Here is a 17,674-nt window from a genome sequence, read left to right on the forward strand (position 1 = left end):
AAATTGATATTTATTCTTTTTAAATAGTATTTTGTCTTAAAACTAAAGCACAATTCAAGAAAATAAAACATCAGTGGGACAATTTCATAATTGTCTACATTAAACCTTTTATAGATGTTTCACTTTTATTAAATTCATATTTCAGTTGCTGAAAAATAATTTACATTAAATGTTATTATATTGGAATGTAAGAAAAGGATGAAAGTTTAAACTTTCAGGAGATAAGGGAGTGTTGAAAATATACCTATCTACTTCAGATGTCAAATACACTAGGTCACTGTTGCTAATAACAGAACCCACATTTTGAAATTTGTTAAATGCATATATGTGGTTTACTAAAAACCTATGAGGTATAAGATTCTATTCATAGGCTCTAGTTCACTGCCAGGATTCTTCTTCCAGATTTCAGAGAACTGCACTACATCTTTTCCTATCATGAGAAGTACAATCTGCACTGAATGTCACATCTTGCTTCCAAACCTTTATTATTAATCATAGTAAATTTTCAGGCTTTCAATCTGCACTGCTCAAAGTAGAGCATTTTAAGGACCAATTAATTTTCAATTGTTATCTGCAGAAAAATGTACATGTATTCAATACATACTATGAAAATTTGTCTGCCTGCTTTACCTGTTAACCAGGGTAAAATAATTTCTTACTTTCTCTCCTCTGAACACTCTGTTTTCCTCTCTCTCTGGCATCTTTGTTCTTTTTCATGGTCATCGGCAATAGATAAACCCTATTAAACACTCTTTAGTGGAAAATAATACTTCCTGAAATAGTCAGATCTGAAAGTAGATTTTTTCCATTGATCTTAGTCAGAACATTTTCCATGTAATGTCATTAAAAGTTCTCAGTAGCAGCATTTATGGAATTTTACTGCCTTTTCACTTTATTCACATTAGATATATAGAATCAATATCTTTTCCTACATTAACTAAATAGTTAGTAATAAAATTCAAAACTTGTTTTAACAGGTAAAGTACAGCCTTGAACCAGCTCGTCAAAATGTTCATCAAAATAGGAAAAAAAATAGAACACGCAGTTTATTCAGAGTACAAAAGATGGGGGAAAGCATAAACTAATTTGGAAAACAAAAAGGGGTGAAGAGCAAAATTATTTTAGTTATGGGAAGTAAAGCTAGAAAGTTATTTTGCTCAGAGTACCAACAACCAGGACACATGATTAGTCAATGATTTCCTGCAGTCTAAATTCAAGGTGGAAAGACATGAGCTTGCCAGGACAGCTATTTTGACCAAAAGCCTGAGTAAATAGAACAAGAAGACGTAGACATAAATGTCTTCCACTCCAAAAATCAGAAAGAAATAAAGGAAAAAGGTATCAGAGCTCCAAGGACCAATGTCTGCTGACCAGAAAAAAGAAAATACAGTGAAGAGAATTTCTAGATGTAACGTGCTAATGCTTTAAACATGCACCAAGTGAAATGTGTAAAAAGAGGTTGAACTTGTGATTTGCCACCACCTCCATTCAGCTGTGGAACCTTTTTAGCCTGGAGGAATGACAGCTGACATTTTGTACTGGGATAGCTGAAAAAAAGAAACAAATTACAAGGAGGAAAAATCATTATGAAACAAGGCACAATCTTCAGTGAAAAGGCCTTCTCACTTTTCCTTTTGGATATTAGCTACAAGCCATGAACTAGCACACCAGGATCAGGACAGGAAACTTGACAGAACAAAAGCCTTCTGTTTTAGCTTCTTCCAATGGCTGGTTGAGGGCAAAACAGGCAGAGAAGGATTCATATGTTATCACCCACAAGTTCCTTCTATTTGAGACATCAACATAGACCCTAAAGTTTGAGTTGTCTGCTTTGTCATATCCCATAGAACACGCAGCTCAAAATAATTCAAAAGAGACCTAGGGGAAAACTCTAATGATAGAGACAAACTAACTACATTTGTCCTTCTTCTGAAAGAGCTGTACTAGACAGGCACAATCAATAATACATCAAATGTGTAGTTCAGCCTTTAAGGAATATATTCTGCCTCCAGACTTGGAAATACTACATTTTGGGAAAAGATTTTATTTTATGGTGCATTTTCTCTCCAATCACTTAATCACCTTTCAGATTACATCCTCTGGGCTCTGTGGTAAGGATAAGCACAGTCTGGAAGGGAAAACGAAGTACCACTTCCTACAGTTTGAGGCCATGAGGAATTTGGAGTTGTAGAGAGCTTCAGATAAGATGAAACCAGTGTGAAATCAGGGAGGTAACTAGGTAATATATGGTGCCAGCTCCTTTCCTAGCTCATTCCATGATTTCTCCCCAAAGGCACCATAAAGATGGCAGAACTTGTCCTATGTTGACAGAAACATTAAAATGCATTTACACACCAGATACGAGAAATAGGCAGCCTAAGATTCAGAATCTTCCAATTTTGTGTTTGACTAAAAGGACTCAAAGCAAAAGAATAGTTCTCCACTTCTAAAGAAATTACCTCAAGTCTACCTAATCAAAGTTAAATTAAGAACGGCAAATATACGCAGTATATAGAAATATCCTCAGATTTAAAATATATATGATTAAGAGCTTTTTTTTCTATACACATATACACACAGGTGATAATCCTTTAAATTGTTTGACATAGCCATCACCTATGACAAAATTTCCTCCAGAATGTGTATTTTGTTATTCCACATTAGATACATCAATGTTTCAAACATTTCACGATATTACCTATTATTCTAGCAACAAACATACATCATAGATATTTTATGCCCTTTTACGTATGTAGAAATATAACCTTTCTTAAATTAATGATCATATTCAATTGATTTAGGTACTTAATGGTGGGGTTAGGATTAAAACATAAGTGTCTTATCTCAGATTCTGGACTCGTGATAATATAGTATCTCCTAATGAGTATTAATTCTAATGTTAACATAAGAGTATTAATTTATTTTTTCAAGAAATATTAAGCATATACCAAGTACAAACTCTGCTAGGCTCCTGGGATAAAACACTGAGCAAAATAGGCAAGCCTTATGCCACAAATATTGATGTCACTCACATTTAGCTTTATATTACCTTTGAACCTGAACATTATTACAGACATAAATCTCAAATTCTTTTTGTGAACTTTGAAGGTTTGTTTGCATCAAAATTTTTTTTTTCATTCCAAAGTGAAATAACTGACTTCAAAAATAATGGCAACTTTCATTACAACAAATTGATACCATAAACCATTTCCGATCAATAAACTTGGTGTTAATCGCATTCTATTGTCTCCATTCAAGCTGGTAATTTGGAGCTTGGAAATAAAGTCTTAATGCTCCCTCTTGCGGAGAGCAGAGAATGCAGCTCTTTCTTGTATCCCAAGGGCAACTTCTGCTTGAAGGAAAAGTTAGTTCCAGTTTCTTTGACTTCCTTTCATCCGATTTGCTTTCATTGGTACAGTTATTGATTCAGAGCTAAAATCCTTTATTTCTTTTCTTGTCACTCTATGTCCCTGTGGAACACTGTTCTCTCTCCAACTTTAAACAGAACTAGCAGACTTGCTTGCAGAGGAAGTAAGACTTACCACCTTTACGGCATAAGCACAGTCACTGAATATACTGTTGTGCATGAAATCACAGTGGAGAAAATCAATGCTCTGCTCCTATGGATAAGGCCTGTATCATAAGCCATGAGGTGCCTACAAGCTTTGGAGCTGTGTTAAACACCGCAAGAGGAAGAATGTATTTTCATATTGTTTTCAGTGACTCTGTCTATTGCATTGTTTTCAGTTACTCTATACAATGTCACATGGGGAGCCATGCAGACAAAGAGGTCCTTCCATCACAGATAAAACCAAGCGGACTTTTTTTTTCTTCTTCCTATCAACACAGGTGCATCAGCTTTGGATACCTAATTGAAGTTTATCCTCTGAATTCGTAGGTCACTGCCAGTTCCATCTGTATGGCCTTGGATTTTAAGGAATTGGCTCAGCCGTTTTCTTGGGCTACAAAGTCTCTAGTTCTAGGCTCATCAGGGTTGACATCAATGAGACGTTTCCCCAGGCAAGAGCATTAGGAGTCACTGAATTATTATTATTTTTTTTCCCCCAAGACAAAGTCTTCTCTGTCGCCCAGGCTGGAATGCAGTGTCCCTATCTCAGCTCACTGCAACCTCTGCCTCCTGGGTTCAAGCCATTCTCCTGCCTCAGCCTCCCAAGTAGCTGGGATTACAGGCACGCACCACCACACCTGGCTAATTTTTTTTTATTATACTTTAAGTTCTAGGGTACTTGTACACAACGTGCAGATTTGTTACATATGTATATATGTGCCATGTTGGTGTGCTGCACCCATTAACTTGTCATTTACATTAGGTATATCTCCTAATGCTATCTCTCCTCACTCCTCCCACCCCGCGACAGGCCCCGGTGTGTGATGTTCACCTTCCTATGTCCAAGTGTTCTCATTGCTCAATTCCCACCTATGAGTGAGAACATGCGGTGTTTGGTTCTTCACCCTTGTGATAGTTTGCTGAAAATGATGGTTTCCATCTTCATCCATGTCCCTACAAAGGACATGAACTCATCCTTTTTTATGGCTGCGTAGTATTCTATGGTGTACATATCTTGCCAATTACCCCAGCACGATTTGTTGAATAGGTAATCCTTTCTCTACTTTATGTTTTTGTGTGCTTTGTTGAAGATTAGTTGACTGTAAGTATTTGGGCTTATTTCTGGGTTCACTATTCTGTTCCATTGGTCTATGTGCCTATTTTTATACCAGTACCAGGCTATTTTGGTAAATATGGCCTTACAGTATAGTTTGAAATCAGGTAATGTGATGCCTCCAGATTTGTTCTTTTTCCTTATGATTGCTTTGGCTATTCAGGCTCTTTTTTTGGTTCCATATGAATTTTAGAATTGTTTTCTCTAAGTCTGTGAAGAATGATGGTTGTATTTTGATGGCAATTACATTGAATTTGTAGATTGCTTTTGGCAGTGTGGTCATTTACACAATATTGATTCTACCCATCTATGACCATGGGATGTGTTTCCATTTGTTTGTGTTGTCTATGATTTCTTTCAGCAGTGTTTTGTAGTTTTCCTCGTAGAAGTCTTTCACCCCCCTGGTTAGGTATATTCCTAAGCTTTTTGTTTGTTTGTTTTTGTTTGTTTGTTTGTCTTGTTTTGTTTTCTGCAGCTATTGTAAAGTGGTTGAGTTCTTGATTTGATTCTCAGCTTGGTCGCTGTTAGCATACAGCAGAGCTACTGATTTGTGTCCGTTAATTTTCTATCCTGAAACCTTGCTGAACTCATTTTATAAGTTGTAGGAGCTTTTTGGATGAGTCTTTAGGTTTTCAAGGTATATGATCATGTCATCAGCAAACAGCAACAGTTTGACTTCCTTTCTACCAATTTGGATTCCCTTTATTTCTTTCTCTTGTCCGACTGCTCTGGCTAGGACTTCCAGCACTATGTTGAATAGAAGTAGTAAAAGACAAGGCATCCTTGTTTTGTTCCAGTTCTCAGAGGAAATGCTTTCAACTTTTCCCCATTCAGTATTATGTTGGATGTGGGTTTGTCATACATGGCTTTTATTATATTGAGGTATATACCTTGTATGCCAATTTTGCTGAGGGTTTTAGTCATAAAGCGGTGCTGGATTTTGTCAAATGCTTTTTATGCAACTATTGAGATGATCACATGACTTTTAAAAATTCTGTTTATGTGGTATATTACATTTATTGACTCGTGTATGTTAAACCATTCTTGCATCCCTGGTATGAAATCCACTTGCTCATGGTGGATTATCTTTTTGATATGCTGTTGGATTCAGTTAGCTAATATTTTGTTAAGGATTTTTGCATCTATTTTAATCAGAGATGTTGGTCTGTAGTTTTCTTTTTCAATTATGTCCTCTCTGGGTTTTGGTATTAGGATGATACTGGCTTCATAGAATAATTTAGGGAGAATTTCCTCTTTCTCTATCTTGTGGAATAGTGTCAATAGGATTCGTACCAATTCTTCTTTGAATGTCTGATAGAATTCGGCTGGCTATGAGTCCACCTGGTTCTGGACTTTTTTTGTCGTAATTTTTTCATTACCATTTCAATCTCATTGCTTGTTATTGGTGTGCTCAGTCAGGATTTCTAATTCTTCTTGATTAAAGATAAGATGGTTATATCTTTCCAGGAATTTATCCAGCTCTTCTAGGTTTTCTAGTTTATGCATACAAAGGTATTCATAGTAGACCTGAATGATTTTTTGTATTTCTGTGGTGTCAGTTGTAATATTTCCCCTTTCATTTCTAATTGAGCTCATTTGGATCTTCTCTCTTCTTTTCTTGGTTAATCTTGCTAATGGCATATCAATTTTATTTATCTTTTCAAAGAACCAGCTTTTTGTTTCATTTATCTTTTGTATTATTTTTTGTTCGTTTGTTTCCATTTCATTTAGTTCTGCTCTGATCTTGGTTATTTCCTTTCTTCTCCTGGGTTTGGGTTTAGTTTGCTCTTTTTTCTCTAGTTCCTTGAGGTGGGACCTTACATTGTCTATTTGTGTTCTTTCAGACTTTTTGATGTAGGTATTTAAGGCTATGAACTTTCCTCTCAGCACTGCCTTTGCTGTATCCCAGAGGTTTTGATAGGTTGCATCACTGTTATCATTCAGTTCAAAGAATGTTTAATTTCTATATTGATTTATTTGTTGACCCAATGATCATTCAGAAGCAGGTTATATAATTTCCATGTATTTGGTTTTGAAGGTTCCTTTTGGAGTTGATTTCCAGTTTTATTTCACTGTTGTCTGAGAGAGTACTTGATATAATTTAAGTTTTCTTAAATGTATTGAGAGTTGTTATGTGGCCCACCATATGGTCTATCTTGGAAAAAGTCCCATGCACTGATGAATAGAATGTATATTCTGTGGTTGTTGGGTAGAATGTTCTATAAATATCTGTTAAGTCCATTTGTTCCAGGTATAGTTTAAATCCACTGTTTCTTTGTTGACTTTCTGTCTTGATGACCTGTCTAGTGCTGTCAGTGGAGTATTGAAGTTCCCTGCTGTTATTATGTTGCTGTATATCTCATTTCTTAGGTCTAGTAGTAATTGTTTTATAAATTTGGGAGCTCCAGTGTTAGGTGCATATATAATTAGGATTGTGATATTTTCCTGTTGGACAAGGCCTTTTATCATTACATAATTTACATCTTTGTCTTTTTTAAACTGCTGGTGCTTTAAAGTTTGTTTTGTCTGATATAAGAAGAGCTACTCCTGTTCACTTTTGGTGTCCATTTGCATGGAATGTCTTTTTCTACCCCTTTACCTTAAATTTATATGAGTTCTTATGTGTTATATGAGTCTCTTGAAGGCAGCAGATGGTTGGTTGATGAATTCTTATCCATTCTGCAATTCTGAATCTTTTAAGTGGAGCATTTAGGCCATTTACATTCACCATTAGTATTGAGATGTGAGGTACTATCTCATTCATTGTGTTATTTGTTGCCCGTATACCTTGGTTTTTTTAATGGTATTTTTATTTTATAGGTCCTGTGAGATTTATGCTTCAAAGGGGTTCTGTTTTAATGTGTTTCCAGGATTTGTTTCAAGATTTTAGAGCTCCTTTTAGTAGTTCTTGTAGTGCCAGCTTGGTAGTGGCAAATTCTCTCAGCATTTGTTTGTCTGAAAAAGTCTGTATCTTTCCTTCATTTATGAAACTTAGTTTTGCTGGATACAAAATTCTTGGCTGATAATTGTTTTGTTTAAGGAGACTGACGATAGGGCCCTAATCCCTTCTAGCTTGTAGGGTTTCTGCTGAGAAATCTGCTGTTAATCTGATAGGTTTTTCTTTATAGGTTTCCTGGTGTTTTGTCTCATAGCTCTTAAGATTCTTTCCTTCATTTTGACTTTAAATAACCTGATAACAATGTGCCTATACAATGACTTTTTGGTGATGATTTTTCCAGGTGTTGTTTGAGCCTCTTGTATTTGGACGTCTAGGTCTCTAGCAAGGCCAGGGAAGTTTTCCTTGATTATTACCCCAAATATGTTTTCCAGATTTTTAGATTTCTATTCTTCCTCGGGAACACCAATTATTCTTAAGTTTGGTCATTTAACATAATCCCAGACTTCTTGGAGACTTTGTCCCTTTTTTTAAATTCTTTTTTTCTTTGTCTTTGCTGGTTTGGGCCAATGCAAATACCTTGTCTCCAAGCTCTGAAGTTTTTTCTTCTGCTTGTTAGATTATGTTTCCAGAACATTTTGCATTTCTCTAAGTATGTCCTTTATTTATTGAAGTTGTGATTGTTTTTTATATATGCTATTTATTTCACTGAAGATTTCTCCACTCATTTCTTGTATCATTTTTTTAATTTCCTTAAATCGGACCTCACCTTTCTCTGGTGCCTCCTTGGTTAGCTTAATAATCAATCTTCTGAATTATTTTTCAGGTAAATCAGGTATTTCTTCTTGGTTTGGAGCCATTGCTGGTGAGCTAGTATAATTTTTTGGGAGGTGTTAAAGAACCTTGTTTTGTCATATTGTCAAAATTGTTTTTCTGGTTACTTCTCTTTTGGGTAGGCTATGTCAGAGGGAGTATCTGGGACTCAAGGTTGCTGTTCAGATACTTTTGTCCCACGGGGTGTTCCCTTGATGTAGTACTCTCCCCCTTTTCCTAGGGATGTGGCTTTCTGATAGCTGAGCTGTAATGATTGTTATCTCTCTTCTGGATCTAGCCACCCAGCAGGGCTAGCAGCCTCCAGGCTGGTACTGGGGGTTGTCTGCACAGAGTCCTGTCATATGAACTGTCTGCAGGTCTCTCAGCCATGGATACCAACACCTGCTCCAGTGCAGGTGGCAGGGGAGTGAAATGGACTCTGTGAAGGTCCTCAGTTTTGGTTCCTTAATGCACTATTTTTGTGCTGGTTGACCTCCCGCAGGAGGTGGCACTTTCCAGAGAGCATCAGCTATGTAGTAAAGGAAGGATCAGGTGATGGGCAGGGCCCTAGAACTCCAAAGGGAACATGCCCTTTGTCTTCAGTTACCAGAATGGGTAGGGAAGGACCATCAGGTTGGGGAAGGTCTAGGGGTGTCCCAGCTCAGACTCTCCTTGGGCGGGGCTTACTGCAGCTGCTGTAGCAGATGGGGGTGTGGTTCCCAGATCAATAGAATTGTATTCCCAAGAGGATTATAGCTGCGTCTGCTGTGTCATGCAAGTTGTCAGGGAAGTTGGGGAAAGCTGGCAGTTACAGGCCTCACCAGTTCCCATGCCACCCAAAAGACCAGTCTGACTCCCACCATGTCCCCCATAACAGCACCAAGATTGTTTCCAGGCAGTGGATGAACAGGGCTGAGAACTTGCTCTGGGCTACCAGCCTCCCAGCTATGAAAGCAAGCAGGACTTTTTCATCTCCGTGCCTGCGGAGTCTGCACACTGGATTCATGCCCTCCCCTGAGTTCTGACCAGGAGACTTTGTGTTCGGTTGGAATGGTTACAAAATTCAGCTGGAAGTTTCCTTCTCTCTGTGGTCTTTTCCCAGTGCCTCTGGCAGCCCTCCCCAAGGACCCCTGTGAGACAAGTCAGAAATGGTTCCCTGGGGACCCAGAGAGCCCACAGGGCTTTTCCTGCTGCTTCCTCTTCCCCTGTGTTTTGCCTGGCTCTCTAAATTGACTCAGCTCCAGATAAGGTCAAATCCTTCTCCTGTGATCTAGACCTTCAGGTTCCCCAGTAAGGGTGCGTGTTTGGGGAAGGACGATGCCCTTTTCCCACTTTCACAGTCTGGGCACTCACAGTATTTGGGCTGTCTCCCAGTTCCTGCAGGAGCAATCTGCCTTCTCCAGAGGACCTGTGGATTCTGTTGTCTTTCCTAGTTTATTCCTGAGGTAGTTCTGGAGCAAGAGTTCACAGTGCAAGCCTCCGCCCACTGCTCTGTCTGTCCGAGTGAAAGCTGCAATGTAGTCCTGTCTCCTAGCTGCCATTTTCCTCTATTCTCATTTTAAAGAGTGAAAAACTTAAATATAAAGGAGCTTGCCCAAGATTTCATAGCAAGTGTACCACATACTGTTGTATTCTAAATTATTTCTCCCATATAATCACTCTGAATATGTTTTATGATTGTTAATCAGAAGTATGATTTGGGGCTATTGAGAGGCTAATCAGTCTATTTCTGAAATTAAGTCATAGCTTTGGAATCATGCTGTTTGAACTATAGAGTATGTATGATTATTAGCACCCTCAAATTCACAACTTTTTTTTTACACAATGCTGAATTTCTATGAGAGAACCCTGAAAGGTGACATTATAGCGGGTGAGTCTTTCACTGTTCTTTTGCCTGTTCCAGAAACCTAGACAGCCTGTATGCTCCTTGACAAAAAAATGGAGGGGAGGGAAAGTAGGAAAAATATTCCTCTACGAAGAAATAGAAGATAACATGTCACAAATAGAAAAGAAGCACATCTTTACCCTCCCTAAAGTATTTGTAACCTATAGGAGCAAAAATACATTAATAGTTAGACATTATTGATAACATATGGAAGAGTCACATTTTAGGGTACCCATTGGCACCCAGACATACCATAATTCATGGAGAGCCATTATATGTCTCTAGGGTATTTTCCACCACAGGATAAGACAAGAAGAAATTTTCACTGTATTGGCTCCCAATTCTCTTCTTAATAATTACCCTGATTTGCTGTTTAAGAACAAAACAAACAACTCTAATGTGGTGTATTTGAATCTCTCTTCCCCAAATGACACCTTTAAATTCCTCTCTTACCACACCTCACACCCACACCCAGTATGCTTCCAGACAAGAACTATCCAAGAGACAGTTTGCAATGATAAAAATGTCATATGGCTGTGTTGCCCGATAAGTGGCCACTAACCATATATGACTATTGAACACTCAAAGTGTGGCTAGAAGGACTGGAGAACTGATTTTTAATTATATTTAATTTTAATTAATTTAAACTTAAGTAGCCACGTATGACTAGTGGCTACCTTATTGGACAACGCAGGTGAGATTATCTTGTTCCCTGACTTCAGCTAGAATGCTCAGATAAGATAAATTAATTTGAGGGAATTATGATATGGAGCTTAAAAATATGAGCTTTGCTGTCATATTACTTAATAGACATGAGATCTTAAGCAGGTTATTTAAACTTTCTAATTCACAGCCCAGCATCTGAAAAACAGAGTAAATAATAGTTTCTTTCTTATATAATGAAGTGAGAACTAAATGAAACAATGCAAGTGCTATGGTTTGGATATTTTTCCTCTCCAAACCTCATGTTGAAATTTGATTCCCATTGTTGGAAATGGGGCCTAATGGGAGATGTTTTGGTCATGGGAGAAGATCCTTTATGAATAGACTAATGCCTTCCCTAAGTGGTGAGTGAGTTCTCACTCTATTAGTTCCTGCAAGAGTGGTTGTTATAAAGAGACTGGCACCTCCCACCTCTCTCTCTCTCTCTCTCTCTCTCTCTCTCTCTCTCTCTCAACTTCCTCACTCACCATGTGATCTCTGTATACACCAGCTCCCTTTCACCTTCTCCCATGAGTGGAAGCAGCCTGAGACTCTCACTGGAAGCAGATGCCCCATCTTTAACTTTCCAGCCATCAAAATCATGAGCCAAATGAACCTTTTTCTTTACAAATTACCTGGCTTCAGATATTCCTTTAGAGCAACACTAAATTAATAAGACAGCAGATAAAGCACTTGGCAAACAAGCTGACACATAATAGACACAAAATAAGTTGTTTAATTGTAGCAGTAACAATGGTAACAGTAGCTGACTGGTCTAGACAAAAGATGAAGAGGAAAGCACATATATTGCAAAAGATGACTGGAGGATTTTTTTTTTCTTTTTCCTATTTTGAAATATCTTAGTGCTGTTTCATTTATTCATTGGTGTAGATTTATATGAGTTGATTGTAATTAAAATTGAATTTGTATATAGTCATTAAATATTAGAGAAAACTTTGCCATTGACCAGTCTTCTACTGTGAAAATTTCTTCTTTCAGAAACTGTAGCTGCCAGGCGGGGTGGTTCACGCTTGTAAACTCAGCACTTTGGTAGGCTGAGGTGGGCAGATTGTTTGAGACCATGAGTTCGAGACCAGCCTGACCAACATGCTGAAACCCCGTTTCTACTAAAGTTACAAAAAGTAGCCAAGCATGGTGGTGCATGCCTGTAATCCCAGCTACTGGGAAGCCAAGGCAAAGAATCATTTGAACCCAGGAGGTGGAGGTTGCAGTGAACCGAGATTGTGCCACTGCACTACAGTTTGGGTGACAGAGTGAGACTCTGAGTCAAAAAACAAACAAACAACAAAAAAAACCTAAATGTCTGAATTTTCCAACTTGAATAAAAACCCAGTTTAAAAATTAAACCTTTTGGCTGGGCGTGGTGGCTCACGCCTGTAATCCCAGCACTTTGGGAGGCTAAGGCACAAGGATCACTTGAGGTCAGGAGTTTGAGACCAGCCTGGCCAACATGGTGAAACCTGATCTCTACTTAAAAAATAATAATAATAATAATAAATAAAAATAACAATAAAAATAAAAAATTAAAAACACAAAAATCAGCCAGGCATGGTGGTGCACTCCTGTAATTCCAGCTACTCAAGAGGCTGAGGGAGAAGAATCGCTTGAACTCAGAAGACAGAGGTTGCAGTAAGCCAAGATCACACTACTGCACTCTAGCCCGGGTGACAGAGTGAGTGAGACTCCATATCAAAAGAAAAAAAAAATTAACCTTTTCAGAAGTAATTAGGTTGGTGTTGAGAATGACTAAACATAATTGACCCTGATATTTCATTTCATACTAAACATCCTCGGCTTCATTAAAGGAACTTATTCCTATACTATAACATTCCTCATCATGTATCTGCATGTCTCCTTCTTCTTCACTGTATCTAAACATACTGAGGAAAATCATTCTGGGTGGAAAACTTTGTGACAGTCTTTTTCTTTCATTCATTTCTATGCTGACAAATTTCTAAGTTGCTCAGTTACATAAGACATAGATATTTTAGTACAGACAGTTCTAGTAAGCAACATAAAATGTTTGTAACCAGAGCTTGATCAAGAGTACCAGCTGTCTTTTTTAAAAAGAGTTTAACCTTTTTTAAACTTCATTTTAATATCATATAATAACCTTAAATTAAATTTTAAGTGGCATTTATGAAGAACATAATATTCTTTACAAATGAGTTATGAAGAACTCTGTTAGGAATATAAAAACTCGGGTTCTAGGTTCAGCCTTGTCACTTTCTAGAACTCCATCAGTATTTTAAAATATACCCAGGATTTGTTTTAATCAGATGTGGTAAGATAACAGACACACAGACAGCTACCTTGAAAGAAGAGCTTATGGCTTATGGTTCCCAAGAGGAGGGTGCATGTCACACCATGCAGAGCCACACAGCAAAGCACTGGGGCCAGTCAAGAGGCAAAAGGGGTGTAGTAGAAAGCATGAGTCAGAGTCTTTATTGTGGCTTTCCCAGGAAAAAAAATCAAGACAGAGCAGGCAAGCTAAATAAGTTAGGATTAGATAATTTGAATAATTTTCATTTGTCCTGGAATATGTGGGGTGGTCCCTTGCTTTCTAGTAACTGGCACTATGGTGAGTTAGGGAAGGAAGATAATGTCCCTAACAATTGGAACCTGATTTTTTTTAAAAAAGACAGGTGGAAGGGGGTATATGGACTCCAGATTGGCTGGTTCACATGACAAATGTATGCTCTCAGCAATCTGATTAGTAACTCTAGAAATTCACTAACCTTGGGAGGAGCAATCTCTTCCCAGGTCCCCAAGGTCCCAAAATATCAAAGCATCATAATATATAGAAAATAAACATGATTAATACATCAATGAAAAATATTTAACCTCTCCAATCCTCAGCTTCCTCAAAGTTACAAAAACAAATAAAGCAATCCCTGCCTTAATCCTGGTGATCTAATAATAAATGGGATCTTGGCAGGGTGTTGCCAGCACCTACTAAAACTACTCTACCCCACCACTGTCCACAACACTGCTATAGAACTAAAGAGAGTCATTTCTGAGGTCGAAATGTTAGGTTTGTGAAGCCGATACATCTAGAAGGAGAAGGGAGAAGGGAGAACTCACATCAGACCAGGGGAAAGTATGCTGTTACAGGAAATTGTTAGTGCCCTGAAGAGAGCTGCAGGTTGATGGGCTACGATCATGACAGTATCGGGTCTGCTCTGACAGTCCACTAGGCTCACGTATACAGGGCTCATCTATGACACTGGGTGATTTTAATACTCCTGAGCAGCAACTGGATTCTACTACAGAATAAATTGCCTCACTGATGATGATTGGGAAAAGGATCAAAAGGTGAAGGATTTACCATTTGCCATGAATGCTTTTGCCAACTTTATGAATGAGTAGTTCATTGGATTCTGTGGTTGGTTTTGATATTTTTCAGGTCCTGTTATTGTTGACCTTTCTTTCTACAAAGTTCAAAACCAGAGACCTTATTCCTAAACTGATAACTGACTACATAACAAAAATAAATAAATAAATAAACAAAGACCCACTTATAATCCATACGTTTCCTTTTGAAAGAATCAATAAAGCATTTGAATTGTTCCAAAGTGGGTACTGATGACTGTGTGTGAGTGGTGTGTGTGTGTGTGTGTAAGAAGAATTTATGTGAGAGATCTTTTACATGTTACTTTTACCTGAAGTTTTATGAAAAATGAGAGGGCTCAGATTAAGTGTAAAATTGAGCAGTTGTAGGAAATGGTTTAGAGAATAGCAAAAAAAAAAAAAAAAAAAAAAAAAAAAAAAAAGAGCCTTGGGTCATTTGTGAGGTGCCGTCAGCCTTTTGTCCATGTTGCTGTCCTCATTTATAAAATGGAGATAGTGATACCACATCTTTTGAGAGACTCCTACGAAGATCAAATGTGAAAATAAAAAAGAACAAAAAAAAGAAAACATGCTATCAAAGTATATTATAATAAAATTTTCTTTGTTATTATCTTGAGTGCTAGTAGATATGACAAAGAAAAATTATATCTTAATTAGCTACCTACAAAACTAACAAGCTACAGTGGGATTCTGGAAGAAACAAGAGAGTGGTGTGAGCATAGAGAAGCAAAAGAAAACAAGGAAGCGTGTGACCGTGAAGTGAATACTTAGTGTCAGAGATCAGAGGCTTGAAGAAAAGGATAGGTTAAAACCTAAAAATAAAGAAAAGAAAGATCTCAGCAGGCTAAAGGAAAGAGAAGTTCCCCAACACCCGTTCTGCTTATTTTTCAAATAAATTGCACAGCTGGGCCCATTTACTCGCATTGGTAATTTTGTTGATACCAACTTTATCAACTTTTCCATTAAAGCCAAACTGGACTTAGTAGACACAGTCAATGATGGGCTGTCTCTACGCCAAGTATATCCCTTGTATAACTGATCATGTAATGGCTGAAATTGAGAAATTGGGGCAGAAGTATCAAGTGATTCTACAGATTGCCAAGGATCCAAGATCTGAATAATGACCATGCACACACAAAGGAACCTATGCAGATGACTGCTTAGCAGATGACTGATTCAGTACAAGTGTTACATTGTGGCCATGACTACATTGTGGCAATGACTGGACCTTAAAAGATGAATGCATAAGATTCCTAGAGATCATAATCATGTGCACTTCTTATTATGGCTACAACTTTGAACAGATGCCAGATGATTATGGAGCCCCTCAGTTCTAATTCATACAAGATAAAGTTCCTCTGCCTTTCTTCCACCAACTTTTTCTTGCTACCAGTTCATTAAACATGCAATACCATGAATTATTATTCTATTTGCCCATGCTCTCTGTTATGAGTGTATGGGTAAATACACTCTTTTTGACGTGTTTTGAAATTGATATTTTATCTCATTTAAAAATTTTAAATGATTATCAAGGAGTACAAAATCTCAGATAGGAAGGATCTGTTTTACCCCCTTTGTTGAGGTCTGTGGTACAGCTGGTGAATATAGTTAGTAATAGATGATTAGATATTTCAAAATTGCTAAGACGGTTAAATTTCAAATGATCTCCCTACAAAAATGTTAAATACTTGAAGTGATATATATGTTAATTAACTTGATTAAATTATTCTACACTGTATCCACAATTATGGCATCACCTTGTAACCCATAAATTTATACAATTATAGACTGTCAATTTATAATAAAAATTAGTTGCATCTTTTTAGGGAAAAAGAAAGGAAAAGCTACTTCTAAGGGTTTATTTTCAATCAAGCATTTACTATTTGACATTTCAGAAGTATTTCTATTCAGCATACATTCCTTAAGCACCTACCAACAAGATTCTATTCTAGACAAAATTGAATGTAATTACTGTCTTCAGGTGGTTGATGGATCAGTCCTGGAGTTTACGGTGCTACATATCTGCATAACTCACAATAGAACGCTGGATGTGAAGTCTGGTCAGAAAGGCTAAGACTCAAGATTCAGGGCATAGGGACCTCATTACTAACTGGATAGAGTTGGGAAAACACCACTGAGTTAGGACTTGGGAGCTTGTAGATCTATAACACAAACTTCTAGGTAAAAAGCATCATAGAAATTGGGACAAGAATCCACAGGACAGAAAATAAAATTTGCATATAGAAAATAGCAAAAAATATAGTTTGCAAGGACCACACTGTGTTTGAGTAGTGAATGTAAAGGTCTTGATTCCAAAGTATGTTTTTAATCTAAATAAATTAGAGTGCAAGAACTTTTATATCTAAAGAGAACTAGGTTTCCCTAGCCTATGACCTTGCTTTCCCTGAGCCTAAGTATATGATACTGCTATGAAATCTCATCTAGTATTGACTGACAAAAATCAACAATCGTTTCAGTTGAAATTACTAGTGGATTGAGTGGATTGGCTGAAATCAGTAGAGCTCCAAAGCATCTAGTTTGTTTGACCTTAAAGCCACTTTCCAGCTTGGTGATGCCACTTGTGTCTCTATGTAAATTGAGATCAGAGCAAATGAGACTAGTGTTGTGGGTTCTATAACAATATAATCAAATAGATTTATAGAACTTTAAAATTTACCTTTAATTAGCTGTCTTTAAAAATCTGTAGCTAAATCTTTGACTCCTACACCCAGGCAGTATTCAAAGAGGTGCATTCCATCAGTCACCAATAGCGAGGCAGTATTGAAATCCATCCATCACTAGTCCTAGAAAAGCAAAAGACACCCTTCCATTGCTAACAGTGGATTAGAAGCTTCACCTCTACAGGAAATCATAAACACACTGAGAATTTAGTGAAATTGCAGGTATTCATATTCAAAGCATCAGACTAACACAATGTTTCATACAACAGTGTCTGTGAGAAAACCTAAGCTAAAGGTTAGAAAGCACATAGAGTTATCATGTTTTTTTTTTAATTAATTCTCAAAAATACTTAAAGACCAAAGCCACCAAAGTTTTGGGGGAAAATGCAAAGAGTAAATCTAATTACCTGAGGAGATGAGATAGGCATTGATAATAATTTGATGGAAAGCATGCTTTTATTTATGGAATGGCCACTTTTGCAAAGTTGAGAAGCAATAAAAAGAACAGAAAATCTGCCATTTCTGCCACTCACATTAACTATGACTAATAGGTAGTGACTACTAATGAGCCTTAGAAATTTATTTTAAGCAGTATTATCCCTACCTTGAAACCTAATTCCAGAACTTAACCCTGGAAGAAGGC

At 37.3% G+C, this 17,674-nt stretch overlaps 1 long non-coding RNA gene and 1 pseudogene across 1 annotated transcript in view; one reads left to right on the forward strand and one right to left on the reverse strand.

Moving 5' to 3' along the window:
• The window catches only part of LOC139362363 (uncharacterized), a 105,941-nt gene that overhangs the window by 78,665 nt on the left and 9,602 nt on the right, over positions 1 to 17,674 (reverse strand). The window contains exon 2 of the long non-coding RNA XR_011621151.1: positions 17,028 to 17,154. This is a non-coding gene — a long non-coding RNA (uncharacterized lncRNA). The remainder of the gene's footprint in view (positions 1 to 17,027; positions 17,155 to 17,674) is intronic.
• Positions 10,216 to 15,687, forward strand: LOC105486441 (rRNA-processing protein FCF1 homolog pseudogene; annotated as a pseudogene).

Source organism: Macaca nemestrina, chromosome 3 (genome assembly GCF_043159975.1).
Source record: "Macaca nemestrina isolate mMacNem1 chromosome 3, mMacNem.hap1, whole genome shotgun sequence".
NCBI lineage: Eukaryota > Metazoa > Chordata > Mammalia > Primates > Cercopithecidae > Macaca > Macaca nemestrina.